This window comes from Sus scrofa, chromosome 1, assembly GCF_000003025.6.
Source record: "Sus scrofa isolate TJ Tabasco breed Duroc chromosome 1, Sscrofa11.1, whole genome shotgun sequence".
Lineage (NCBI taxonomy): Eukaryota > Metazoa > Chordata > Mammalia > Artiodactyla > Suidae > Sus > Sus scrofa.
This window is the reverse complement of record NC_010443.5, coordinates 272228052-272255827: the sequence shown is the minus strand read 5'-3', so window position 1 is coordinate 272255827 and position 27776 is coordinate 272228052. Positions and strand designations below refer to the sequence as shown.

Sequence of the window (27776 nt, the reverse complement as noted above, 5' to 3'; positions counted from 1 at the left end):
TAGTTTCCTAGCTTTTTTTTCTTTTCTTTTCTTTTTTGTCTTTTGTCTTTTGATGGCCACACTTGTGGCATACAGAGATTTCCAGGCTAGGGGTCCAATTAGAGCTACAGCTGCCGGCTTACACCACAGCCACAGCAATGCCAGATCTGAGCCACATCTGCAACCTACACCACATCTCACGGCAATGCTGGATCCTTAACCCACTGAGTGAGGCCAGGGATTGAACCTGCAACCTCATGGTTCCTAGTCAGATTCGTTTCTGCTCTGCTGTGACGGGAACTCCTAGCTTCCTAGTTTTAAGGATGCTCTTCCAAACCCTTCTATGGTGAGCGATCTGGCAGGTCAAGTTCACGTGCACTCACAGTGAACTTGATCCGAGGAACAAACCTAGATCTCGGATCCCCGATATGATTGTTTAAAGAACAATTAAGTCAGAGCGGTCCTTCGTGTTGGGTGCAATTCTGCAAGGGCTGACAGTATTTGCTTCTCTTATAGGCTATGATCCAATGATGGAGAGGGGTACCCAAGGCCCCCAGCCAGGCTGAAGCCCCCTCCCCAGGAGAGCACTCCGAAAACATAGAGTGAGAGGGAAAAGACGAGGCAAATACACTTATCTATCGTGCCGTTTAAAAGTCAACAGCGTGTCACAGATACAGAGAAGAAACTAGTGGTTACCATGGGGTTGGGGGTGCATATAGGGGTGGAGGAGTAGGAGGTACAGACAGGCTCAGGGATGTATTGTACAACACAGGGGATGGGGCCAATATTTTGTAATAATTGTCAATGGAAAATCACCTTTAAAATTTTACAAAAATAGAGAGTTTCCCGGTGGTCTAGTGGTTAGGATTCGACGCTTTCCCTACCGCAGCCCAGGTTCAATCCCTGGTCTGGGAACTGAGATCGCACATCAAGTTGCTGCACACCACGGCCAAAAAATTTTAAATATTACAAAAATAAAACATTTTTTAAAGGAAACAATGTTAGACACGAAAAAAATCAATAACCTGTGAACACGTGTTCTCAGCAACCTTATTCACAAGAGCCAAAAAGGTGGAAGCAACCCAAGTATCCACCGATCGATCGATGAAGGGAATAACAAAATGTGATCTATCCATGCGGTGGGATATTATTCAGCCATAAAAAGGAATTTCCCACACCGGCTACGATCTGGGTGGATCTTGAAAACATTATGCTAAGGGAGAAAGTTCATCATAAACGGACAGATACCGTATGATGCTACTTACAGAGAGACCTGGAGTAGTCCAGTCCTTAGACCCAGAAAGCAGGATGGGCCATTGTCAGGGGCAGGTGGGAGGGAAACGTGGAGCGCTCTGATTTAGTGGCGTCAGTTGCAGTTTGGGAAGATGAAAACGTTCAGGAGACGGATGGCGGTGGTGATGGTGGCACAACCAGTGAGTGTATTTTACACACTTAATAACGGTTACGATGGTAAGTGTTCTGTGTATTTCACCACAATTTTTTAAGGACGAAAAGGCAGTAACTTGCAAGCGCCAGTACTTTACCAGTGGCAGCAAATGATCTGCCACACGCCTCCCAGTGGATCCAAACCCCGCAGCACGGCAGGAGACCACAGCCGGCAGGATGGCAGGACCGTGATCCTGGGGGGAGGGGGAGGGGTGGGACAGGGGGCTGCGACACCGTCTGTCCTGGGGTCAGGCTGCGGCGGGGTGGTGGGGTTGAGCCTGTACGCTGCCGCTTTATTTGTCTCTCGTTCCTCTTGCCTGGCACACATCCAACCCATAATTAGGAAGATTCTCAAAGGAGAAAGACTACTTCCTGCCCAAATGACAAGCTGTGGATTATGCAGCTCTCTTTCCAGATGTGGCATTTGTCTCCCTGGCAATGCTGCAGGTGGCTCTAGGTTTACATGGCCGGAAAGACCCATCTGAGCACCTTATCCTCGCAAATACCTCCTTCCGTTGTTTGTGCTGATGCCCAGGGCTTTGGTTTTCAAGCTGATTTCCCTCTGAGCCCTTCTCCCCGTTGGAAATAGAAAGGAGGAGAGGCAGGGAGTCCTCAGAACCCCACAAGGAGGCCAGGTGGAGCCCTTCACCCAAGTAGCCCCAGCTCTCCTCAAGAGCTGGTCCAAGCATTGTACACGTAAGCCCAGGGGCCACTGTGATCTGTCAGGGCCAGCACAGAGCTGACAATAAATGGCTGCTGATTCAACGGGTGATGGAATAAAGTGGGGAAATAGCCCAGAACTGCCCCTGACTTCATGCAGTGTTACAGATGCAAAATGTATGCTTTGCAGACCCAAATAGGTGATTTTCAAGTGTCAGTATGTATCTGCCATTCAGTCATGACCTGGAGCCCAGGGGTCCAGGAGTCACGTCCAGGAGCATGTAGCCCGGAGTCCTATCTGCAAGGGAATGCTCTGATTATTTGAGCCTTTTAGGGACCCATATAAGTGATAACACATGACATGTTGATAACAATAACCCAAAATGAGCATTGTGGCCTCACGAAGCTCTTACCAAGATGATCTGTTTCACATAAGATATAGACAGCTCTGTTTTTTTTTTTACTTTTTTTATAACAATTTTTATTTTTTCCACTATAGCAGGTTTACAGTATTCTGTAAATGTTCTACTGTACAAAAGGTGACCCAGTCACACATATACATTCTTTTTCTCACATTATCAGGCTCCATCATAAGTGACTAGATATAGTTTCCAGTGCTACAGCAGGATCTCATTGCTTATCCGCTCCAAAGGCAATAGTCTGCATCTATTAACCTCAAATTCCCAGTCCATCCTACTCCCTCCACCTCCCTCTTGGCAACCACAAGTCTGTTCTTCATGTCTATGATTTTCTTTTCTGTGGAAAGGTTCATCTGTGCCGTATATTCCAGATATAATGATATCACATGGTATTTGTCTTTCTCTTTCTGACTTACTTCACTTAGTATGAGAGTCTCCAGTTCCATCCATGTTGCTGCGAATGGCATTATTTTGTTCTTTTTTATGGCTGAGTAGTATTCCTTTGTGTGTATGTACCACATCTTCTTAATCCATTCATCTGTTGATGGACATTTAGGTTGTTTCCATGTCTTGGCTACTGTGAATAGTGCTGCAATCAACATGCAGGTACACGTGTCTTTTTCAAACAAAGTTTTATCTACATATATACCCAAGAGTGGGATTGCTGGGTCATATGGTAGTTCTATATTTAGTTTTCTGAGGAACCTCCATACTGTTCTCCATAGTGGTTGTACCAGTTTACATTCCCACCAACAGTGTAGGGGGGTTCTCTTTTCTCCACACCCCCTCCAGCATTTGTTATTTGTGGACTTATGAATGATGGCCATTCTGACAGGTGTGAGGTGGTACCTCATACCAGTTTTGATTTGCATTTCTCTAATAATCAGTGATGTTGAGCATTTTTCCATGTGCTTGTTGGGCCAGGCCTGTTTTAAATGGAAAGATTTTTTTTTTTTTTGCTGCACCTGTGGTATGTGGAAGTTCCCAGGCCAGGAACTGAACACTCGCCACAGCAGTAACCAGAGCCATAGCAGTGACCCAAGCACAGCAGTGACAATGCTGGATGCTTAACCCACAGAGCCACAAGGGAGCTCCAAAAGATTTCTTTTTAATGAGCAGGAATTTCCTTCAACAAATGAGTGGATAAATAAACTGTGGGACATATACATGGTGGAATAATTTCGGACATAAAAAGGAGCAACGTGCTGATGTATATGCTGTCATGCAGACAGACCTGCAAGAAATGATGCTAAGCAAAAGAAGCCAGACACAAACGATTCCATTTATTTCATTTCATTTTATTTTATTTATTTATTTCTTGGTAGGATCACACCTGTGTCATATGGAAGTTCATTCCCAGGCTAGGGGACAAATCGGAGCTACAGCTGCCGCCCTATGCCACAGCCACTGAGCTGCGTCTGCAACCTACACCACAGCTCACAGCAATGCCAGATCCCTGACCCACGGAGTGAGGCCTAAGCAGCATCCTTAAGGCTACTAGTCAGATTTATTTCCGCTGAGCCACGATAGGAGCTCCCTGTATGATTCCATTTATATGAAATACCCAGAATAGGCAAATCCATAGAGACAGAAAGCAGATGAGTGGTTACCGGGGAGATGGGGGTGCCTTTAAAGGGTATGGGGTGCCTTTCTGGGGGATGAAAAGTTTTGAAACTAGAGCGAGGTGGTGGTTACACAATACTGTGACCACACTAAATGCCACTGAATTGTACCTTTAAAAGCTGAGTTGTATGGATGTGGATTTTCCCCTTTGAAAAAAATCCAAGACTTCCTGATGGCGCAGTAGAACTGTCACTGCTGTGGCTCGGGTCACTGCCAAGGCGTGAGTTCAATCCCTGGCCTGGGGGAACTTCAGCATACTGCGGTACAGCAAAAAAAAAAAAAGATTCAAGTATAAAATAACCCGAGATGAGGTTTATGAGATGGTGCAAAATGATGCAACACAAACTGTAATATAGATTTTTTTTTCTCCTTTGGATAAATTTCGCCAGTTGCAATCCCAACAAGATGCAAATGCCATGCTGTCCAGGTGAGATGGTTTCACGATCCATCCCACTCTGATTTCTTTTTTTCCCATTTTTAAAAGTTTTATTGAAGTATAGTTGCTTTGCAATGTTGCGCTAATGTCTGCTGTACAACAAAGTGATTCAGTTATACATATACACACATCCATTCTTTTTCAGATCCTTTTTCCGTATAGGTTATCATAGAAGGTCGAGTTGAGTTTCCTGTGCTGTACAGCAGGTCCCTGTTGACCATCGTTCGGTATTCAATAGTGAGCATACCTGGCTTCCCTGCTGGCTGGCAAGTTCCCCAAGAAAGGTTGGGGGCTTTTTCCGTCTTATTCTCTGTATTCCTAACACCTAGGTTGGCTCCTGGCACATAGTAAGTGCCAAAGAAATGTGCCCCGAATAAGTAAATGACACCAGGAACTGAGCTTCACTAGCCAGGTGGAGAGTACGCTGGACCAGCTCTCTGTCCATCATCTGGGACCTTGTTAAAATGCAGATGCTGATTCATCGGTCTGGGGTGGGAGCCGCTGCATTTCCAGCAAGTGCTGGGGATACAGATGCTGCGGGTCCACCAGCCACACTTGGAGGAATAAGAGTCCAGGCACACCAGACCCCAAGCCTCGTCGCTGAAGAAAAAGTGCTAGTTTCCGTGTCGGAGACCCCGGTGGTTTGTCTTCCGAGACCTCACGGAGGAGCCCAGGCACATCTCGGTTCCCTGGTGGGGAAGGATGATTAAGGCAATCAGCAACTTTTTCCCATGATTCCATGGCAGACTGTCATTTCAAGGAAAATACGTCCACCTCAATTCAAAATACGGGGTGTTCGATGGTTTCTTATGTGTGGCGGTGGGGAGAGGGAAGGTGAGGCTGCCTGCACCCCCTCCCCCCAAAAAAGAAACATGCTATTCCTCTGCCTTTGTGTTCGTGGGCATGTAAACGCAGTTGGAATCACAGCTAATAAACAGGTCATCTTGTACTTCCAAAATAAAAACATGCTGTATTTCAGTGGAATCGCAACTGCACATTAAAAAGCTGTCAGCTCCACTACGATTTCCCTGAACCTTGCACTGCGGAAAGATACCTTGTCACTCAGAGTCGAGTGCAGTTTTACTGAAATATCTCCTTGTCTGCGTAAATAATGAGACGCATTGCATGAGAATATCTGGCCCCCAGCCTCCTTCCCCGTCTACTCCCAAAGAAACATGCATAGAGCAGATTTATGGGGTGATGTGCTCAACACTTCACTTTGAAAAAAAGGCAGGTGGCCCCACCATCCTGGCATTGTGTATCTGGGATGCAGAGGAGGGAGCTGGCCGGGGGTGGGGGGAGCGGTTAAAGGGCAAGGAGAGAAGGCTGATGGTGATGAAAAGAGTGGTCTTTGCCAGCTTCCAAACAAGGAGGCTGAACTGTCACTCAATGGCTATTTTGAGAGTACACACAGAAAGTGCCATGTTGGGGGGGTATTTGCTGAAGACGAATGACCGAGACGCCAGGAAGTGTCAGCCCTCGTAGCCTACAGGTTTCAAGACTTACATTCAAGAGCCACTCTACCACCTGCCATTAGTGGGATTTTAAAGTCCCTTCACCTCTCTGAGCCTCCGATATCAGACTCTCAAATGACAACAGTAATAATGACAGCCTCACAGGGTAGAAGCAAACAAGATGATGAATGCAAAGGTACTTTAAACCCTCACGTACAGTCTAGTAGCTCATCATCACAGCCAGTCGCTAGTCAACGGACATCAAGGCATGAGCTTTGGCATCAGCCCAGCTAAGGCTGGAATCTTGGCTCCACCACTCACGGCAGTGTGACCTCAGGCAAGTTTCTATACCTCTCTGAGCCTCCATCTCCTCAGCTGTAAATTGGGGATAACAATAGTGCCTACTCTTGCGGGGTCCTTGTGAGGGTTTGATGCAAGCATATGCATTAAAACGACTGCCTGATCCATAGAAAGAGCTCAGGAAATGTGAGCTGTTATTATTGTTACTGCTGCTGCTGCTGCTGATGATGATGATGATCTGGGTGATAATGATGATGATGCTGATGGTGATGATGTGGACAATGTTGACAAGGATGCTGATGGGGATGATGCTGATGATCTGGGGGATAATGTTGACAATGATGCTGATGGGGATGGTGATGATGCTGATGATCTGGGTGATGATGTGGATGGTGATAATGATGATGATGCGGATGCTGATGATGCTGACAATGTTGACAAGGATGCTGATGGGGATGATGCTGATGATCTGGGTGATGATGTTGACAATGATGCTGATGGGGATGATGCTGATGATCTGGGGGATGATGTTGACAATGATGCTGATGGGGATGATGCTGATGATCTGGGGATGATGTTGACAATGATGATGCTGGTGATCTGGGGGATGATGTTGATGCTGATGATGCTGATGGGGATGACGCCGATGATGATGGTGATGATGGTACTGATGCTGCTATTGCTGCTGATGATGACGAGGTCGATGACGATTTGGGTGACAATGTTGACAGTGAGATTGATGATGATGGTGCTGCTGCTACTGCTGCTGCTGCTGCTGATTTGGGTGACGATGTTGGTGATGATAATGATATGATGATGTTGATGATGATATGATGCTGCTGATGGTATTGATGATGATAGTGAGATTCCCCACCTGAGTGGGGATCTAGATCACTGCAACATCAGATCAAGGAACAAGAAAGATGCTGGCTCTGGACACATAGATTAAGGCCTATTACCCAGAGTGACAGTTGGAACAGTAACAGCTGATTTGTATGATAAACTGGGGACACTGAATCAGACCACAGAAAGGAGAATCTCTCATCCCAGAGCTCAGAGGTGGAGGGAGGAAGACGATGCTTTAGCTGCCTGGGTTGGCTTCATCAGGGGACTTCCTGGAGGGGTGGAGCCAAAGTCAATCATTTAAGCAGGTGAAGGAACAGAGAATATGGAGCCTTTAAGCTCTTACCATGGGACCCCTTGTTGGCTCAGCATCTTCCACCTGCACCCTCCAGCTTTTTGGGGACCTAGGGCTGGACCCAGTGCAGAGTGAACTGTTATGTTTACCTCCTTCCTAAGCCTTTAAGATTACTGACCATGCGAGTAGCCATCGTGGCTCAGTGGTAAGGAACCCAACTAGTATCCGTGAGGACTCGGGTTTGTTCCTTGGCCTCGCTGAGTGATTTAAAGGATCCAGCGCTACCATGAGCAGTGGTGTAGGTCTCAGATACAGCTGGGATCCCACAGAGCTGTGGCCATGGTGTAGGCTGGCGGCTACAGCTCCAATTCAACCCCTAGCCTGGGAACCTGATATGCCACGGGTGAGGCCCTAAAAAGACAAAAAAGAAGAGAGAGAGATTATTGACCATATCTCCCCAACCTCACAAAACAAAGGAGAGATTGGGAAATCCTTTTTTCCCTGAAGTTCTACTGTGCTGTGGCCACTGCATTCTGCCAAAACAGACACATTTGGGACTCAGTAGAAACCAGAAGTAAGCAGAGCCAGCTTGTTCCAGCTCACTAGAGCTGACTGCTAAATATTCAGCGATTTCACAAGCCATTTGTTAAACAGAGCCATTAATAAAATTAAATTATATAAGCTTACCATTAAATAGATTACATTAAAAACAAAGGCAATAAATACCTAAAACTCATCACTTCCTAATTATTTTACCACATTTTACTATTACCTAAACTCTTGAGGTTTATTTACATCTGTTACATCTGTATGGTAGGAATCCTGGGGACCCATCATCCTTCACGCTCAGAATGATCTTTCTAAAATGAAACGTCAGAGTTCCTGCCGTGGCTCAGCAGTAATGAACCTGACTTGTATCCATGAGGACGCGGGTTCAATCCCTGGCCTCAGTGGGTTAAGGATCCAGTGTTGCTGTGAGCTGTGGTGTCAGCTGCAGACTTGGCTTGGATCCTGCGTTGCTGTGGCCGTGGTGTAGGCTGCTTTGATTTAACCCCTAGCCTGGAAACTTCCATATGCTGGTGTAGCCCTTAAAAGACAAATAAAATAAAATAAATAAAATAAAATGTCATTGTATCCTATTTAACGGGTTCCCATTACCCCCAGACAGAATCCAGACTTCTACCACAGCATCCAAGACTCCTTCCTCCAGACCCATCTCTTGCCACACCCCGCCTTGAATTTCAACGCAAATGCTGTCTTTCCGTTTCTGGAGCACATCACATGCCTCAGCCCACGCGGTTACCTATGCTCAAGAGGCGAGGCGTACACAAAGCGTTGCAAAGCGGTGTGATGAGCGCACCAGCAGTGTGTAAACAGCTAAGGGAGTGCTCAGAAAGCAGGTCCAGCTCTTGGGGAAACAGTGATCAGAGAAGTTTTCATGATAACAGGACTTTTCATCTTCTCTATGTATTCTGTATTTTGAGTAAGTCTTACATGCACATGGCACAATATTCAGAAGACACAAAGCGTGTAAGACGAAGGGGAAGTCTCCCTCCCATCCCTGTCTCCCAAGAATCTCCCCACCCCACCCCACCCCAGAGGCCACCTCCACAGGCACACCTCGTTTTATTGCATTGCGCTGATGGTGTGTTTTTTTAATAAATGGAAGGTCTGCGGCAACCTTGACTCAATTAAGTCTATCGGCGCCATTCCTCCCACGGCGTGTACTCGTTTTGTGTCCCTACATCAGGTTTTGGTGATTCCTGCGATATTTCAAACTTTTCCGTGAGTATTGAATTTGTTAGAGTGATCCGTAATCACTGATCTTTGATGCTACTATTGCAAAAAGATTATGATTTGCTGAAGGTTTGCATGATGTAGCTGTTTTTGTGAGAAGGCATTTTTAAATTAAGCGACGTACGTTTTTTGCAGCAACATGAAATGACCTAGAGATTATCATCCTAAGTGAAGTATGACAGAGAAAGACATCATATGATAGCATATGGAATCTTAAAAAAAAAGATACAAATAACTTATATGTAACTTACATATATAACAGAAAGATGCCCACTTACATATGCAACAGAAAGAGGCCTTTCTCAAACTTATGGTTACCAAGGAGGGGAGTAAGATGGGATAAATTAGGAGTTGGGGATTAACATATATACACTACCATATATAAAAAAGATAACAAATAAGGACCTACTGGGGAGTTCCCGTTGTGGCTCAGAGGTAATGAACCCGACAAGCATCCATGAGGATGCAGGTTCAATCCCTGGCCCCACTCAGTGAGTTAAGGATCCAGAGTTGCCGTGAGCTGCCGTGTAGGCTGCGGATGCGGCTCGGATCCCAATTTGTTGTGGCTGTGGCATAGGCCGGCGGCTATAGTTCAGATTCAACCCCTAGCCTGGGAATTTCCATATGCTACAGGTTCGGCCCTAAAAAAAAAAAAAAAAAAAAAAAAATGCAAAACCCACCAAGGACCTACTGTATAGCACAGGGAACTATACTCAATATTTTGTAATAATTTATAAAAGAATCTGAAAAAGAACAGAGATATCTATGTATAACTAAACCACTGTGCTGCACCTGAAACTAACACAACACTGCAAATCAACTGTACTTCAATTAAAAAATAGAGTGGAAAACAAACAGAGTTCCTGTTGTGGCTCAGGGGTCAACAAACCCAACTCGTATCCGTGAGGACGTGGGTTTGATCCCTGCCCTCGCTCAGTGGGTGAAGGATCCAGCCTTGCCCTGAGCTGTGGGCAGGTCACAGATGCAACTCGGATCCCACGCTGCTGTGGCTGTGGCGAAGGCTGGCAGCTGTAGCTCCGATTCGACCCCTAGCCTGGGATCCTCCATATGCCGCAGGTGCGGCTCTTAAAAAAAAAAAAAAAAAAGACAAAAGGCAAAAGAAAAAAAATAGAGTGAAAAAAGTATGTAGGTTTTTTAGATATAATGCTATTGCACACTTAACAGATTACAATACAGTGTAAGCATAACGTTTTAAATTTTTATTTATCTATATATTTACTTGGCCACGCCCATGGGCCAGGGATCAAAACGGCACCACAGCAGTGATAACGCCAAATCCTAACTGCTAGGCCACCAGGGAACTCCTAAACATATTTTTACATGCACTGGGAAACCAAAAAGTTTGCATGACTCAATTTGTTGCCATATTCCCTTTTTTGCCACGTTCTGGAGCCAAACCTGCAATACCTCCAAGGTACGCCTGCATTACAATTTTGGAGTTATCCTCAGAACATGAATTTAAAAATAGGGGTGAGAGAACCATCTGGAATATCTATCCCTTATATATAATTGCTATCACTTTTCATTGGTCAGAGCTCCCTTCCAGGCCGGGTTCATGGACAAGAATAAATCTTGCGAAACCGTCACCAAACCAGAGGTATAATTTTGTGTCTTGCTTTCCCCCAACTTATGACATCATGAGCACGTTCCCCGTTGCCTGGACTCTTTGTAATGATCACTTTCACTTATTCTGGCATTAAAGGCTCCAACGCAGAATATAGAATGATGGAAATAAAGAGACGGTGACCAGCACCTTTAAAAAGTTGCACTCTTTTCTGAGTTTTTTTCCTATAAAAGTCACTCTGCATCTCTCTTTATGCCATGAAAAAAGACGTGGAGGCATAAATTCTTTCTTGGAGCAAGAGTGGGAAATGTTTCCGGAGTTCCTGTAGCTCAATGGAAACAAATCCAACCAGGAACCGTGAGGACACAGGTTCGATCCATAGCCTTGCTCAGTGGGCTAAGGATCCAGCATTGCTGGGAGTTATGGTGTAGGTTGCAGATGCAGCTCAGATCGGATGTTGCTGTGGCTGTGGTGTAGGCCGGCAGGTGCAGCTCTGATTCAACCCCTAGCCTGGGAAACTCCATATGCCGTGGGTGCAGCCCTAAAAAAAGAAAGAGACAAAAAATGGGTAGAAAATGTTTGTTTAACTGACTTGGATCAACGGACCAACTCAACTTTATGTGGTGCAACCCTATTACGGTGCATTGAATGGTGCCCCCCCCAAAAAAAATATGTCTCCAGAACCTGTGAATGTGGCCTTATTTGGAAAATGGGTCTTTGCAGCTGAGATTTTAAAAAGGCTCTTGAGGGAGTTCCCGTCGTGGCGCAGTGGTTAACAAATCCGACTAGGAACCATGAGGTTGCGGGTTCAGTCCCTGCCCTTGCTCAGTGGGTTAACGATCCGGCGTTGCCGTGAGCTGTGGTGTAGGTTGCAGACGCGGCTCGGATCCCGCATTGCTGTGGCTCTGGCGTAGGCGGGTGGCTGCAGCTCCGATTCGACCCCTAGCCTGGGAACCTCCATATGCCGCGGGAGCGGTCCAAGAAGTAGAAGAAAAAAAAAAAAAAAAAAAGGCTCTTGAGATGAGATCATTCTGGATTATCCCTGTGGGCCCTGAATCCGATGAAGAGTGTCCGGACAAGACAGAATGGGAGAAGACAGACACGGAGAAGGTCCCACGACAACGGAGGCGGAGACTGGAGTCACGAGCCACAGAGCACCTGGAGCCACCAGAAGCTGGGAGGTGCAAGGAAGGATTCCCAAGACTGGTCTCTACCCTTTCTTCATTCTCTGGATTCTCTCTGGGTAAGAACACCTGCTGCAGAGGGAGGGTGACCCCGAGTCCCACAGCCTGCTGTCCAATAGCCTCCGGTAGCAAAAACGCAGGTTCCCACCGTAGACCTCCCACTTGACAGAATCTATACCAAGGTGAACCCTTTCTTTCTTCTTTTCACGCGTCTAGTGGACAGTGGGTGCCAATGAAGGCATTGGCTGAAGTCGCCAAGCATTTAAGGGGTTGAAATGAAGGAGGAGGGCCCTGGGGTGTCCTCAGAGTATTGACGGGTTGGGTCGCGCTGGGCTCCATTAGTTCCCATAGTAGCTGAACTCTTGCCATCTTGGCAGAACCAAATGCTTGATGGGATCCACGCCCACTTGAGCGCGAGTGAACTTGTCTGGCTAAACATCACTCCGTGTCCTTGGGGCGGCTCCAGCTTCCCCAGTCACTCACCCCAGGGGGTTAAGGGTTTCACAAGCCAACTGGCCTCTTGGCCAAATGGGGGGAAACATGCTGAAAAGGGATTCGGGTTTCTTTCATTTTTATGTGGTTCAAAGTGGACACGGGCCCAGCCCTTGTCCTAGAATATTGTCATTACTGACAACTGGAGAGCTACAATTTCTGGAGAGCTGCGAAGGGTGTGCTTGGCAATGGCTCACGCTGTGCAGAGCGGTGATGCGTCAGAGCGGGTCTTCAGGCAGATGTCTGAAAACTCTCAGAAGCCCAAAGTGGGGGTTACAGCATGACGTTAACAAATAAAATAAGTAGGCGGCCTCGCGCTGACGTTTTCATGAGCCCAGAGTCTCTATCTCACCCGCGAGCACAGGGAGAGGAAGGGCTGTTTTCATTAGCAGGGTTGAGAGGTCTTACGCTGTCGCCTCCCCTCCCGCTGTTCCCCGGATTACCCTGTCAGCTTATAAATACAACACCAGTCATCACAGCCCACGATGCCACCTCAGAAGGCGGCAGAAGAAAGGGGACCCGCCCCGGCCCATGTTAAGTGTCCTGATGTGCTTTCACTGGGGCCTTCAAGTGTAATCCGAGCGTAATATTGGGCTTTATCACACAGCTCAATATCCTCTCCCAGAAGACCCCTTTCTCATCTGGGATCAGCCATGTGTCCCCTTTCCCTTTTGTGCCCAGGCTGAGCGCACGTCTGACAGCGTGGCCGAGCTCCATGGCATCGCGGCTCCAAAGTCCCTGATTGGATTTACTTGTTAGATGCGCAAATCAAAAGGCTGACCAGAAAAAAGGAAAAATAAAGGCTGACCAGAAACAACCCCCAGCCCCCTAACAGGCCCACACGTGCGTCCCCGCTGCTCTTAGGCACCTGGGGCTTGATAACACACGTGTGGGTATCAATTGTGTTGTGATGACACCAAGTTCTATGCAGATTCACAGCCGTCGGTCACCTGTGCACATAGCTACGTCTCCCTTCCTGCAGAACACACTGTCTTTAAATCTGAAAATGAACGTGTCTTAGGTTTGAATTGAAAAATAAATCCAGATGCTCATAGCAATGCCACGGTTCCTATTTACTAGGAGACAGTCTCCCAGGTCCTCATTAAACCATTTATTTATTCACTCATGCGACAAACATTTATTGAGCACCTACTTTATGCCGAGTACTACAGGCACTGGGGATAGAAAGATGAATGAGAGAGCTGGTTCCTGCCCGCAAGGAACGAACCCACGAGAACAGACATTTTAAATATACATGCTAAGAGCAGGGACAGAAACACACACCGGAGGTTAGGGAGGCAAGGGTGGGCAGAGCAAGAAACATCTCGGAATGGGGAGGGGGTCACGGAAGGCTTCCAGAAGGCGGGGTCTCAGAGCGGAGTTGTAAATGCTGAGCAAGGAATGACCAGGTAAGAACTCGGGGAGGGGGCTGTGCACGGAGAAGCGGCATCTCTGGGAAGAGTCTGCCCACAGGCGGGCAACTTGTCATACCAACTACTTCACACCGTCTTGGAGAGTTTGTCCTCGTGGAGGCAATAAGGCCGGGGCCACGCGTCAAGATAACACCTCGCAGAGAGTGATGAGTGATGACACCTTGAGGTGTCTGCAGACAGGGGCCACCGGCACAGGATAATGGCAACAATCAGAGCGCCAATCACAGCACGTGCCCTTAGCGTTTACCAAGCTCTGCACTCAGCTCTTTACCTACATTTACCCGGTTGAATCTTTGCAACAACCCTGTGACAGGTGTATTATGACCCTGCGTGTTTTATGGACAGAGAACTGGGGACTAAGGAGTTGCCTGAGGCTATGCGGAAGGAGGGTCAGAAGGCAGACCTGTCCACGTCCAACGCCCATGGCCAGGTCCACGGGCAGGACTGACTCCCAGTAAGACTGGGAGGCTGACTGTGTTTCTCAAATGTGGTTCAAAGTCATTCCCCTCTTCGCATCTCTCGGATTCTCTCTTCCCCCGTTGCTTAGACAGCCCACTCCACGTTGTCCCTTAAGCCGCACTGTCTCCCTTCCATCACCCGTCCTCCCTCCACATTCAGACGCACTCATATTGCGTCCTGCTCCCCGATGTTCTTTTAAAGAACGAGAAACTCTGAGGAATACATCTGTGCTAAGCCCTCTGTTAGTGGACTCTCTGTTTCTGATAAGGTGGCAGTGATTGTTCGAATTGTTATTCTCTTGTATGCAATCTGTTATTTTTCTCTTGACTTCAAGAATTTCTTTTTGGTTCTTAGCAATTTGACCATGACATGCATAGGTGAGGTTTTATTGCTATTATTTTTTAAATATTGCTTGGCGGTCACTGAGCTTATGTAATCTGTAAATGTTTGTCTTTGAGTAAATTTGAGAGAATTTGGGGCACTATTTCTTCAACTAAATATATATTAGAATTTTTGATATCGTCTTGCAGGTTCCTGAAGATCTGTCTTTTTTTTTTTTTTCCCCAGTTTTCCCTGTTCCTCAATTAGATAATTTCTACGGATGCGTCTTCAAGTTCACTGATTCTTCTGTCATCTGGATTCTGGTGGTAAGCCCAATCAGTGGATTTTCTATTTCAGATACGGTATTTTCACTGCTAGAATTTCCATTTGGTTCTTCTTGCTTCTTTTTCCTGTCTTTTCGTTCCTTCTGGCCATATTTTCCTTTACATGTTGAGCATAATTACAGTATCCACTTTAAATTCTTGATTGTTAATTCCAAACATGGGCAATCTGTGAGGTTTTTCTCAAATGTCTTTTCACTTAAAAATGAATCGCTTTTTCCTATTTCCTTGTATGTCAAGAAATTTTGATCTGTACCCGGCACATTGTGACTGATACATTGTGGAGACTCTGGATTCTGTTATATTCCTGCTAAGTACTGTTTTGGGGTTTTGTTTGTTTGTTTCAAGCAGTTTACATGGTTGACCTCAAACTTAAATCTCCTCTGCAGTAGACAGAAGCTCTAAGTTCACTCTTTTAGCTGAACTTTTCTGAGTCTGCCCCACTTACAAGTGGTCCAGGGATCATCCAGAGACTTAGAGTTTATACGCTAAACCTGAACTTCTCTTCTCTGGAGCTTTCCTTTCCTGAATTCTTGCCTCGTTTTCCACTGACTGTGGTTTCCTCAAACTCTGCCTTCCGGTTCTTCAGCCACAGGTTGGATAGAACCACAGGTTTCCATCCAAATTCTAAGCACCTTGTGCATCAGTGACTACAGCCTAGCATTTGGTTAAGTCATTTTTCAAATGAGAAAATCGCTCCCTGCTCTTTCTTTCTTCCATGTGTCTGCACCCTCATCTGCCTGCTGCATCTGCTTGTGTTCATTAGCATTCCAAAATCTAAGGTCGTTTTTATTTTATTTTTTTATTTTTATTTTTATTTTTTGTCTTTTTGCTATTTCTTTGGGCCGCTCTCGCGGCATATGGAGGTTCCCAGGCTAGGGGTCGAATCGGAGCTGTAGCCACCAGCCTACGCCAGAGCCACAGCAACACGGGATCCGAGCCGCATCTGCAACCTACACCACAGCTCACAGCAACGCCGGATCCTTAACCCACTGAGCAAGGGCAGGGACTGAACCCGCAACCTCATGGTTCCTAGTCGGATTCGTTAACCACTGTGCCACCATGGGAACTCCTAAGGTCGTTTTTAAAAATCATTTTACCCAGAGTTTATTGATGTTATCACTAAGAGGGTTGGTCTGAAAGGAGCTTTTTTGGTCATGATCAGAGAGGAACAAGTTTTTCGTTACTGGATAAAATGACTAATACGCTTCCTCCTCCTTCTAATACATTCACCGAGGTTCCAGATGCCTCAAATGAGAGAAGGGATTCTATTGAGATTCGCTAGTATCTTGAAAGTCTGGTAAGAAGGATTTGGACAGGAGGGCTTTTCTTCAGATCACAAGTGGTTTTCTAGTTCAAAGGGTTGCTCTGATCATTGGTGGAAAATGGAAACATTCTTATTGTGTTTAACTTATGGATAGATGCTATGGCAGCTTCTAAAGTTCTTTTTTTTTTTTCTTATTTTTTAGGGCCACACATGCAGCATATAGAGGTTCCCAGGCTAGGGGCCAAATCAGAGCTGTAGCTGCTGGCCTACACCACAGCCACAGCAAAGTGGAATCCGAGCCATGTCTGCAACCTATGCCATAGCTCACGGCAATGCCAGATCCTTAACCCACTGAGCAAGGCCAGGGATCAAACCTGCATCCTCATGAATCCTAGTTGGGTTTGTTAACCACTCAGCCACAAATGGAACTCCCTAATGCTTCTTCTTTCTTTTTTTTAAAGATAAACATAACTAGCTTTAGGCTATGGCTTGGAGTGCCCCTTAACACATATCATGAGATGTAATGCCTGCAAAATCTTAGTAAGGAGAAATGAGGAGATTGGCCCCAAATGGTGGACGGGGCATATATATCTACCTTCTCACTCTCCCAAGACACCACGAAAGGACAAAGAAAGTATTTTTGAAAAGGCAAAATCCAAAAGAGTGTAGGAAAACAAGAAAGAACTCTATCCGTGGACCAGAAATTTTGAGACATTTCCAAATGATCACAATCAGACAGGCTCAGAAATCCAGAAAAGCAAAACCAGAGGAGAGCACTCCAGAATATGTGTAGGGGACGATGGCTCTGGAGCCAGGGAGCCACGTCTAGATTCAATACACGGGAAAGGAGCGGCTCTGGAGCAAGAGGCAGGGACTGTCTGAGGGGAAGCAGGGTGACTCAGCCTCTATTCTCCCCAGGTTCCACTGAGCAGAGAGCAAGAGCGGACTTGCATGCAGACGAAAGCAATGAGCACAGGAAGGAAAGATGAAAAAGACCCATGCATCTCTGTACCCCTCAAGCATATGCCCTTGCCCAGAAGAAAAACCACCCGTTCATCCCACCTCCCAGTATGTCCTGTGCCTCCCCCAACAACCACTAGAGGCAGGCCACAAGAGAGGGACGAAGCATCGCCCACGAGTATTTAGGGAACAGCAAATATAAATACGATGCACAACCAAGAGCAGCCAAACATTTGAGGAAAACCATTACCGTGAAAGAATGAAAGACAAAGGGGAAAAACTCATACCCATGGACGCAGAGTTAATAAAGCAAAGAGAAGAAAGCTTTCACTTTTTTTTTTTTTTTTTGTCTTTTTTAGGGCCGCACCCACGGCATATGGAGGTTCCCAGGCTAGGGGTCTAATCGGAGCTGTAGCCACCGGCCTACACCACAGCCACAGCAACAACGCTGGATCCGAGCAGCATCTGCAACCTACACTACAGCTCACAGCAACGCCAGATACTTAACCCACTGAGCGAGGCCGGGGATCGAACCTGCAACCTCATGGTTCCTAGTCAGATTCGTTAACCACTGCGCCACGACAGGAACTCCAGAAGAAAGCTTTTAAGAACATTGTAATTCACTCCCTAAGAGATACTAAAGGACATTACATTGATTTTTTTCTAAAAAAAAAAAAAAAATAGACTGTTATGGCCGAAGAATAAATTTGAAATCTTAGAAATGAAACGGGAAGAGAAGTAATACACGATCACACAGCTAGTCATTCATTCATCCATTCAACTAACAGCCACTTATTGAGCACCTATTATAGGCCAGGCCCTGTATAAGGGTCTTAGAATATAAAGACAAAAAGAAACAACCCTTGTCCCCAAGGATTACAATACATCGAGGTGACTGCCACCCTGAAACTGTGTGCACAGAACACAAAGAACACAAAGGGAGCATTCATGTAGGCAGTCAGGGAAAGAGGCACAGCAGAGGTACTGTTTGAACTGGGACTTTGGGGTTGAGAACGCATTTTTTTCCAGCCCAAGAAAAGAGTGAGGAAGGTGTTGCAGGCAAAGAAAGCAGCCTGTGTAATTAGAGTTAAATATTATTGAAGCATTACGCCTATAAATGTAAGAAAATTCATTAAGTAAAAAAAAGATACTATGGAAGCATAAAGATGGAGAATAACTTATGAGTGAAGCAATGAAAAATTTTGCCACCTGTAGATGATAGAAATCACTAAAAATGCCAGGCTAAGGATGGAAAGAGGGAAAAAAAAAAATACCCCACGGCCACCAGGGCATATAACTCTTGCTGAGGCAGAACCTCCCATAATCTGTCATCACGGAAACTTTAAACCACCACTATCTTCCTTCACACCTTCATTTGCTCATATATTCACCCATTCGTTTGTTCAGAGGACATTATAGAGTGCCCTTGATGCGCCAAACACCGGCTCCGAACTTGAAATGAAGACGTGAAAAAGACCCAGTCCTTGCCCTTGAGACACAAGTTCACTGCCCGTGGAAAGATGTGGAAAGCAAAAGGGGCACACACGAGGTGCTGGCAGGTCAAGAAGCGCTTTCCAGGAGAAACTTTGTGGACTAAGTCTTCAAATGTGCAGGGACAAGCCGGGTCCACAGCGGGAAGGCAGAGGGTGGAACCGTGAGCAGGTACGAGCGTGGGGGCCGAAGGCGATGGGGACCCTCGGGGAGCCACAGACGCCGATGTCATCAAAGTCAAGTCCAGAAGGCCTGCAGCAAGTGACCACATCATCCGACACCAGAAGGCAGACATTACCCACAGGACACGGCCAGAGCACACCCGCGACAGGTCCCCAACTCCTCACCCTCTCCCACCTCCTTCCCAAGTCCTGCCTGCCAAGGTGCCCTCCGATTCGCCCACTTGTCTCCATGTCCTCCTCCCTCATTCAAGGATCGCCCTCACTGGCTTTACTTCCCAAGCCCCTGGTGGATCTCCCCGCCAACCCTGCTGCTCTGCAATCCGTTCTCCACGCTGCCGCCACAGGGCCTTTCCGATGCCAGTCTGAACGCATCTCCCTTACCGGTCCTGATCCAGACTTAATGGCCTTCACTGGTTCTTAGGCTAAAAGTCAAAGCTTTGACTGGCCTCCAAAAGGTTCCTGCGAGATCCAGGCCCAGACAGATCCAGCCCTCCCACCCCCCACCCCTGACCATTCTCTCCCACCCCCATGCTCCAGCCGCCCCAGCCTTCTTTCCCTGCCTTGAATCCCCAAGCTCTGTTCCACCACAGGCTCGTCGCACACGCTGTCCTAAGTGCCTGGAATGCCTCTGTCCATCCCTCCATCTCCCCCCACCACACACACACACACACACACACACACACACACACACACACGCTTTCCTCCCCTAGTTAATTTAAAACCCCAGCTCAATTTTCACTTTCTCCAAGAAGTCTTCCCTAACCATGAAGTCTCCCAATTAGATACACCATGAACTTTGCCTTCATTCTTCTTCCCCCGCCTCTGCTTTATTTTTTGTCTTTTTAGGGCTGCACCCGTGGCATATGGAAGTTCCCAGCCGAAGGGTCAAATTGGAGCTGCAGCTGTAGCTGCCGGCCTTCGCCACAGCCAGAACCACACTAGATCCAAGCTGCATCTGTGACCTACACCACAGCTTGCGGCAATGCCAGATTTTTTTATCCACTGAGTGAGGCCAGGGATCGAACCCGAATCCTCATGGATACTAGTGAGTTTCTTAACCCACTGAGACACAGTGGGAACGGCTGCCTTCATTCTTATCACAGTTGTGATCTCACATTTATTTGTAATTCTTTGATGAATGCTCAGCTCCCGATTAGACTGTAAGGTTCCACCGGGGCAATGATGGTGTCACATTTTGCTCATCACTGCCTCTCAGATTCCTAGTCCAGAGCCTGGCACAGAGAGTGGACATTCAGTAAAGTATCTGTTGACTAAAAATGGATGGACGGATGGATGGATGAATATCTCTATGGGAAATAAAAAGAAGTGTGTGATATGTCTGCCTTCTAAGGAGCATCTTAGAGGTGGCTAGTGATCCCAGTGAGTTATGCTTAAGGATTAAATACCAGCAACAGGGCAAAAGTACCACAGATGGCACAAGCTCCTATGAATTGCTCATCCTATGAGTAGTCCATGCCACCACAGAGCTCTAAATGCTTGCCATACCCACCGCTTCCACCGAGACATCAGCCTCAAGTTCCACATAAAAGATGCCACCCCACTGATGGCTTTGTCATCCATACTGCAACGTATGGACCAAGCACTAGGACCCAGACCCCCGGCCATGACATGTTGAAGTCCTAACCCCCCAGGACCGCTGAATGGGACCTGATTTGACCACAGTGTCATTGCAATGGTAATTCACCAAGACGAGGTCAAAACGGACCTAGAGTGGGGGGCCCTAACCCCAAACCACTGATAATCTTATGGAAAGGGGAAGTTTGAACACAGGTATACAGGGAGCCGGCCATGCGGACATGCAGAGGGCCTCCTTCCAGCCAAAGAGAGAGGCTGGTACAGATCCTTCCCTCCCGTGGCCCTCAGGGGGAACCAGCCCTGCCGACACCTTGACCTCGGACTTCTAGCCTCCAGGAGGCAATACATTTCTGCTTTTAATAAAGCCACCCAGGTCGTGGTCATCTGTGACCCTACGAGCCCTGGCCAACGAAAGCAGAGGGCAAGATCACCAGACCTGAGAGTGAGCAGAGGAGTCGGGATGGATCAGGTGCGACTGGGGCTGGGCAAAGAGGATGGAGAAGCAGAGTGCGCGTGTTGGGAAAAAAGCAGTAAACAGGCTAGAAGGGGATCTCATCTCACCTCAGGAAAGAAAAATGTCTTTTGCACCCACGTGAAAGAATCAGGGCTTCTTTGTGCCGCCAGGAAGTCAGCCCTGAGTTGCCCAGACCTGGTTGAGGCCAACCCACGTGGCTCTTAAAACGTACTCCCCCCAGCCTGGCAATAACTCCACGGCAAGCCTTCCGCAAGGATAAATTCATTATATTATTAGGCAGCGTCTTCTCTATATTTAGATGAACAACCACGTAATGATCACCTTGGCTGATTTAGATGATGTCATTTTAAGAAATTATGGCTTCGCTCCATCTTCTCCTTCCCTTCGCCCGCCACCCTCCCTGCATTATTCCTGAAGAAGAAACCAATTAATAGCAGCTTGACTGTTATAATGCAGCCTGCTGTACAAAGTAGCGGTGCCTAATGGAGTTTTAATTTCCCCGTGGTGAGTCAATATTTGCCTTAAGAAAGAAAAATGTCACCATAAACCACTGCCCCAAATGAATTTGGTAGCACAGAGGGTGAGAGCGACTTCTTTTTTTTTTAGGTAAACAGTGATGGAAGCTGGACCGGGGTGGGGGTGGGATGGATTTCATGCCTCACAAATAGGGTTGCTTCTGGGTTTTGCTTCCTCCTTCAGACAATGGGGGTTGTTCAATATTTTGCTTTGCAAATGCAGAGACCTGTCAGAGACTCACCCCCGGTTTAAAGGGGTTGAAACAAAGTCATTATACTATAGAAGAGAAACTATTTATTCCAGACTCTTAATAACGTGGGGGAGGGGAAGAGAACACACGCCACCCCTTTGAAGACATTATGGGTAGTTCGTATGTTCCCCAGGCAGGATTGCATGTGGAAACCAAATCTGACTCAAAAAAAAAAAAAAAAAAAAAAAATGGATTAGACTTTTCTGGATCGTGCCGGGAAATAAAGTTCTGCGAGCCTCCCTCTCATAATAAGTCTGTCCAAAAATGATGCTGCTCGTTCTGTTGAAAGATGGTTCCATTTCCTCCTCAAAATTGGTATGAAAAATTTGCCTTGCCAAATGAACATTGTATACTGAACTTGTCAAATCCTTTCTCCTGACACAAATAAAAGATAACACTGGGTGGCAGCATGTAAAACAGCTCTGACAAGATAGCAAAGGGAGACAAAGAAATATACATATTTTGATTCTGTTTTAGAAGCTGGGTTGGGATGGGGGGGCGGGGGTTGGTGGCGGAGCAGAATGACTGGCCGGCTTTGAACGCTTCAGGTAACAATTGAACAAGTCACTTGCACGTCGATTTTCAATGGTATAATGACCCTGTTTCCAATTAGCCAAAACATGACAAAAATCTCAACTTTTATAGCGGCGCCAACTGCCAGGGAGAGAGACGGGCTGGGTGACAAGGGTTGTCCTTCCAAAGTTCACGGGAGCACCACGCGGCTGTAATTACGCGTTCCGTAGCGCAGTGGGAAATTATTCCCGGTGTGTTGAAAAATAAATAAGGTAAATGATCACCCTTTCATTAGGTCTGTACGTGTATCATATGAGTGCCTTTTTTTTCCCTATTAAAATTGTTGATTGAAGGCCGTTAGCTGTTCATCAGCTCGAAATTACATTTCTGCTCTCTTAGGGGCTGCCGTCCGTTCAGCATCACACTCGGCGCCTAGTTAGGAACAAGAAAAGACTCCTAAAACTGCAATTTCAGGGGGAGAAAAACACGAGCAAGAAGCCCAGATTGCACCTCCATGTCCCCAAAGGCATCACGCTTCTTTGTTCTGCTAAGAAAAATTAACCTCAATCTCAGCTCTGAGTCCCTAGATTGATTATCATAGTCATTTAAATACTGTAATCTCATTTTCAGCATTGGGATAAGGAGGGGGGAAGCCCTGAGTCGGGGGTGGGGGGGGGGAGGGAGAGGGGAGCCAGGCTGGAAAGAAAGGCGAGGAGGAGAGGAGAGAGCAGAATAAATTATCTGACAAAGGGAAGCGGCCCTTTCTGCTCACAGAGCCTATTTTGGATCCTTCCACTTGATTGGAAAAGTTGATGAAGTTTAAATGAAGCAGAATTAGAACCTCAGGCCACCGAGTATTGACGGGCGCCACGAGAATGTGCAATTCAATAGCCCTCGGTGTCGGCAGAAAACAAGGGCAGGGCCTAAATGGCATAATCTTCAATCGAATCGAACATCGGCGCTGACAAGACAGGGTAATGAGTTAGGCCAGATCAGGCCTGTTGGTTAAAGGAATTAATCCCTCCTACCGCCCGCCCGAGCCGGGCTTTGAAGCCCATTGTGTGGGCCCCTGTCCTAGTCTATCTAAATGCTAACGAACTGCGGGGGTGAGCAGGACTGTGCTTTTCATTGCTGGCGCTAATCTGATAACAATTTGCTCTCTCTGATTAGGGGGGCGGGGAGGGGACGCCTTCCCTTTGAAAGGGGGAGGCCACTCTGGTCAGCCCTGACGGAGCTTTCAGGCCCCAGCCAGCCCCGCTCCCCTGCCAGCAGATGCTCACGTTTAGAATAATCTAAATTCCAGGCTTCCGTGGGAAACTAGGAATCTATGCTCCTTTTCTCTTGATGTCTTGTCTCTTCTTAAAACCGTCGGTGGTGACACCAAAAGTGCAGACTTTGCCTTAAGCCACCCGGACCGGAGGCCCGCCTCCCTCCTTCCCAGCATTCCTTCATAACACGCAACCTCAGACTTGCCCTCTAAACACACCCAGGCTCGTGGCGCCCCGCTTCTCACCTTTCTAGTCATCTTCTACGTCTAAAATGACCTGCTTCCTCCTCTCAGCCTTGCTGAGACCTGCTTGGTCCTCCAGCGATGCCACCAGGCTTTCCTGGACCACTCCGGGCCACGGGTCCTCTTCCTGTATTGAATGTCTTGTAAATCTGAGCCACACTGGCCCTATTGGTTTCGGCCTTGTGCAGCAGCTTCGAGTTGTGTGTGTAGCGTGTGCAAGTGTGTCTCCTGTGTGCCAACGAGTCTGTAAGCTAGTACAGACTAGTACACCTCCAGATGAAGGTGATCCTTAGACAGAGGCAGACGATGTACAGGTAGGTGATGCAGATGAAGATGTAGGTGATGCAGATGCAGGTGATATAGATGATGCAGATGATGTAGATGCAGATGATGTGGATGTAGATGATGTGGTTGTAGGTGATGCTGTTGAAGCAGATGCAGATGATGCAGACATAGAGAGTGAAGATGTAGGTGATGTAGATGTAGGTGATGTAGAAGACGCAGATGATGTGGATGTAGATGAACTGGATTCTTCTCTCCCTTCAGCACAAAGGAGTCTCCCTCCAGGATGGTGGACAGTGGGGCACAACAGGTAAGAACCATGACAAGCTGTTGACTCACAGGAGCCACCAGTCCAAGCCCCACCCTGTCATGTACCCTCAGTGTGACCTTGAACATGGTACCGAGTGCTTCTGAGCTCGAAACTCCAGCTGGTGGAGTGGAGAGCATACACACGCAGGCTGGCACGCGGCGAGTATTCAACAATGGGAGCTGTTGTGTTCTAGGTTCGTTTGAGCCTCACAGTGGTTATGACCTCAGGCTGCAGAGTCCCAGACCCAGCTCGAAGCCCAGCTCCTCCCCACACGTGCTGGATGACTATGGGCAACTTGTGTAACCTCTAGGAGCCTCAGCTTTCCCATCTGCAAAATGGGAACGACAGTCACCCTGTCCCTGAGGACTGTGTCAAAGACTTAAGGGAGACGATGCCTCAGAAGGGCCAGCACAATGCCTGGCACGCTGTGGGCTCCATGAAGAACAGCTGCTGTCGGCCAGCACAGTGGGGATGTCAGGTGGCCCAAAGGGCCAACAGGCTTCCTGGAAACCCAGACTCCAGGCCTCAGGCTCCTGGCGCCCTCCCACCCCTGGAGAAGTCAGGCCTGCGAGCATCTGGGAGGATCTGCCGTCAGAAGCCCGAGGCTGACTAAGGAAAGACGGAGCTTTCAGAAGCACCAGACAGATGCTTTCCTTTTAGAGAGGGAGCTTCTGAAAGACTTGCTTAAGCCTCCGAATTTATGCCCACTGGGTGCCTACAGAGAGAGCAACACCTTGAGTGACAGTTTATGAAGGTTTTGGAGGCAGCCACAGAGCCCAGCACTCAGTCCTAAGGGACCCCTTGGAATCGGCCTGCAGGCTCCCTCAGATGACCTGGTGGAACTGCAGAGCATGGCAGATCGGAGGCCTGTTTCACTTGCCCAAAGTAAACAAATCACAGTCGCTAACCCTAAAGTGTGGCGTTGCTTGTCCCGCCCACAGTGTTCAATCATGCAGCTTGGTAGGGGACCGGGGCCAGTGGGCATGTGTATTGCAGCAGAACGGGGCTCTTAGCAATTCCTCCAGTCAACCCGCAGAATCCTGTGGCCGGGCGTGCGTCCTTGTCAGCCTGCTGTCCCCATCAGCACAGGGAGGGAGGAGCTGGCACTGTCAACCTGCTGTTGATTTCTGCTCTTCTCTGTCAGCCTTCTGTCTTGTTTATTCTACTTGCTTCTTCTTCTTCTTCTTTTGGCTTTTTAGGGCAGCACCCACGGCATATGGAGGTTCCCAGGCTAGGGGTCAAATCGGAGCTACAGCTGCCGGCCTACACCATAGCCACAGCAACACAGGATCTGAGCCACGTCTGCGACCACAGCTCAAGGCAATGCCAGATTCTTTAACCCGCTGAGTGAAGCCAGAGATTGATCCCACATCCTCATGGATACTGGTCAGGTTCATAACCCGCTGAGCCACAAAGGGAACTCCCTATTCTACTCACCTTGGTCCCTGCAGGTCTCCTGGCCACCTGGGAGCCCTGCTGGATCTGACTTTACTTCCTGCCCAGCCTCCTCTCAGCACTTGCCTTCTCGAGGCTCCACTGTGGCTCCTAAGTTCCTCCTTGCTTTAAAGACACAGATCTTATTTTGCCTGGACAAGTCTCCTTCCACCACTCCTGCAAACACACACACACACACACACACACACACACACACACACACACACACACACCACCAGCACCATCTCTTCAGGGACCAACTCTCCTCATCCCAGAAAGTCAGGCCGAGATGTCAGGTTCTGGGGGTTGGACTTCCAAAGTGTCTGGTGGACGGCTCTTAGCCCCGCAGCTGCCTCTGCAATGTCCATCCCTGGGCAAGGGGTAGCCGCCCTCTTGTCTGTCTTCTCCAGGGCCTTGAGCGGCCCAAAGACAGGAACTCGGGCTCTCTTGTCCACAGAGGTACCCCTGCCTCTGGGCCCGGAACACTGCCCTGCACTGCGCAGCCCCTCCAGAAACATTTTGCAAATGGTTGAATGAGCAAACGAAGGGTAGGCTCCAGGCAGTTCTCAGAGGGAAGGCATTCAGGAGTGCAGAAACCAAGGCTTCCAGATATTCCAGGGACTCACCCAAGCCTTCAGAGTCAACAAGAGGATGCAGGAGACTGAGCTCATGACTGTGGTCTTGGGTCCCGGTGTGATGGTCTAGGGGAAGTGTGCTGTGCTGGATGGATGGATGGGTGGATGGATGGATGATGATGGATGAATGGATGGATGATGGGTGGATGGATGGATGGATGGATGGATGGATGGATGATTGGATGGATGGATGGATGGATGGATGGATGATGATGGATGAATGGATGGATGGTTGGATTGATGGATGGTTGGATGGATGATGGATGGATGGATGGTTGGATGGATGGTTGGATGGATGATGGATGGATGGAAGGATGGATGGGTGGATGGATGGATGATGATGGATGGTTGGATGGACGGTTGGATGGATGATGGATGGATGGATGGTTGGATGGATGGAAGGATGGATGGGTGGATGGATGATGGATGGATGGATGGTTGGATGGATGGTTGGATGGATGATGGATGGATGGAAGGATGGATGGGTGGATGGATGGATGATGATGGATGGTTGGATGGACGGTTGGATGGATGATGGATGGATGGATGGTTGGATGGATGGAAGGATGGATGGGTGGATGGATGATGGATGGATGGATGGTTGGATGGATGATGGATGGATGGAAGGATGGATGGGTGGATGGATGGATGATGATGGATGGTTGGATGGATGGGTGGATGGATGGTTGGATGGATGATGGATGGATGGACGGTTGGATGGATGATTGGATGGATGGATGGATGGATGGATGATGATGGATGAATGGATGGATGGTTGGATGGATGGATGGTTGGATGGATGGTTGGATGGATGATGGATGGATGGAAGGATGGATGGGTGGATGGATGGATGATGGATGGATGGTTGGATGGGTGGATGGATGGATGATGATGGATGAATGGATGGATGGTTGGATTGATGGATGGTTGGATGGATGATGGATGGATGGATGGTTGGATGGATGGTTGGATGGATGATGGATGGATGGAAGGATGGATGGGTGGATGGATGGATGATGGATGGTTGGATGGATGATGGATGGATGGATGATGGATGGATGGATGGATGATGGATGGATGGATGACACAGAGCCTGGAAAGGAAATGAGGACCCTCAAATCTGGCAATCCCGTGCATTTTCCACCTTCCACTTCCCCCTCAACACACTATCCCTTTTCCTAAAAAGCTTTCTTTCCCCCAGTTAAAAGTTCATGCACCCTGAAGCTCATGAAGTGTAGCGTAGGCTTCAGGGCCCTTCTCGGCACGTGGCCCCTTCCATGGCCTTGGA

General features: G+C 47.7%; 1 protein-coding gene across 1 annotated transcript in view; it reads right to left on the bottom strand.

Moving 5' to 3' along the window:
* CFAP77 (cilia and flagella associated protein 77) overlaps positions 1–27776 on the bottom strand; it is a 145741-nt gene that overhangs the window by 106494 nt on the left and 11471 nt on the right. The window lies entirely within an intron of this gene.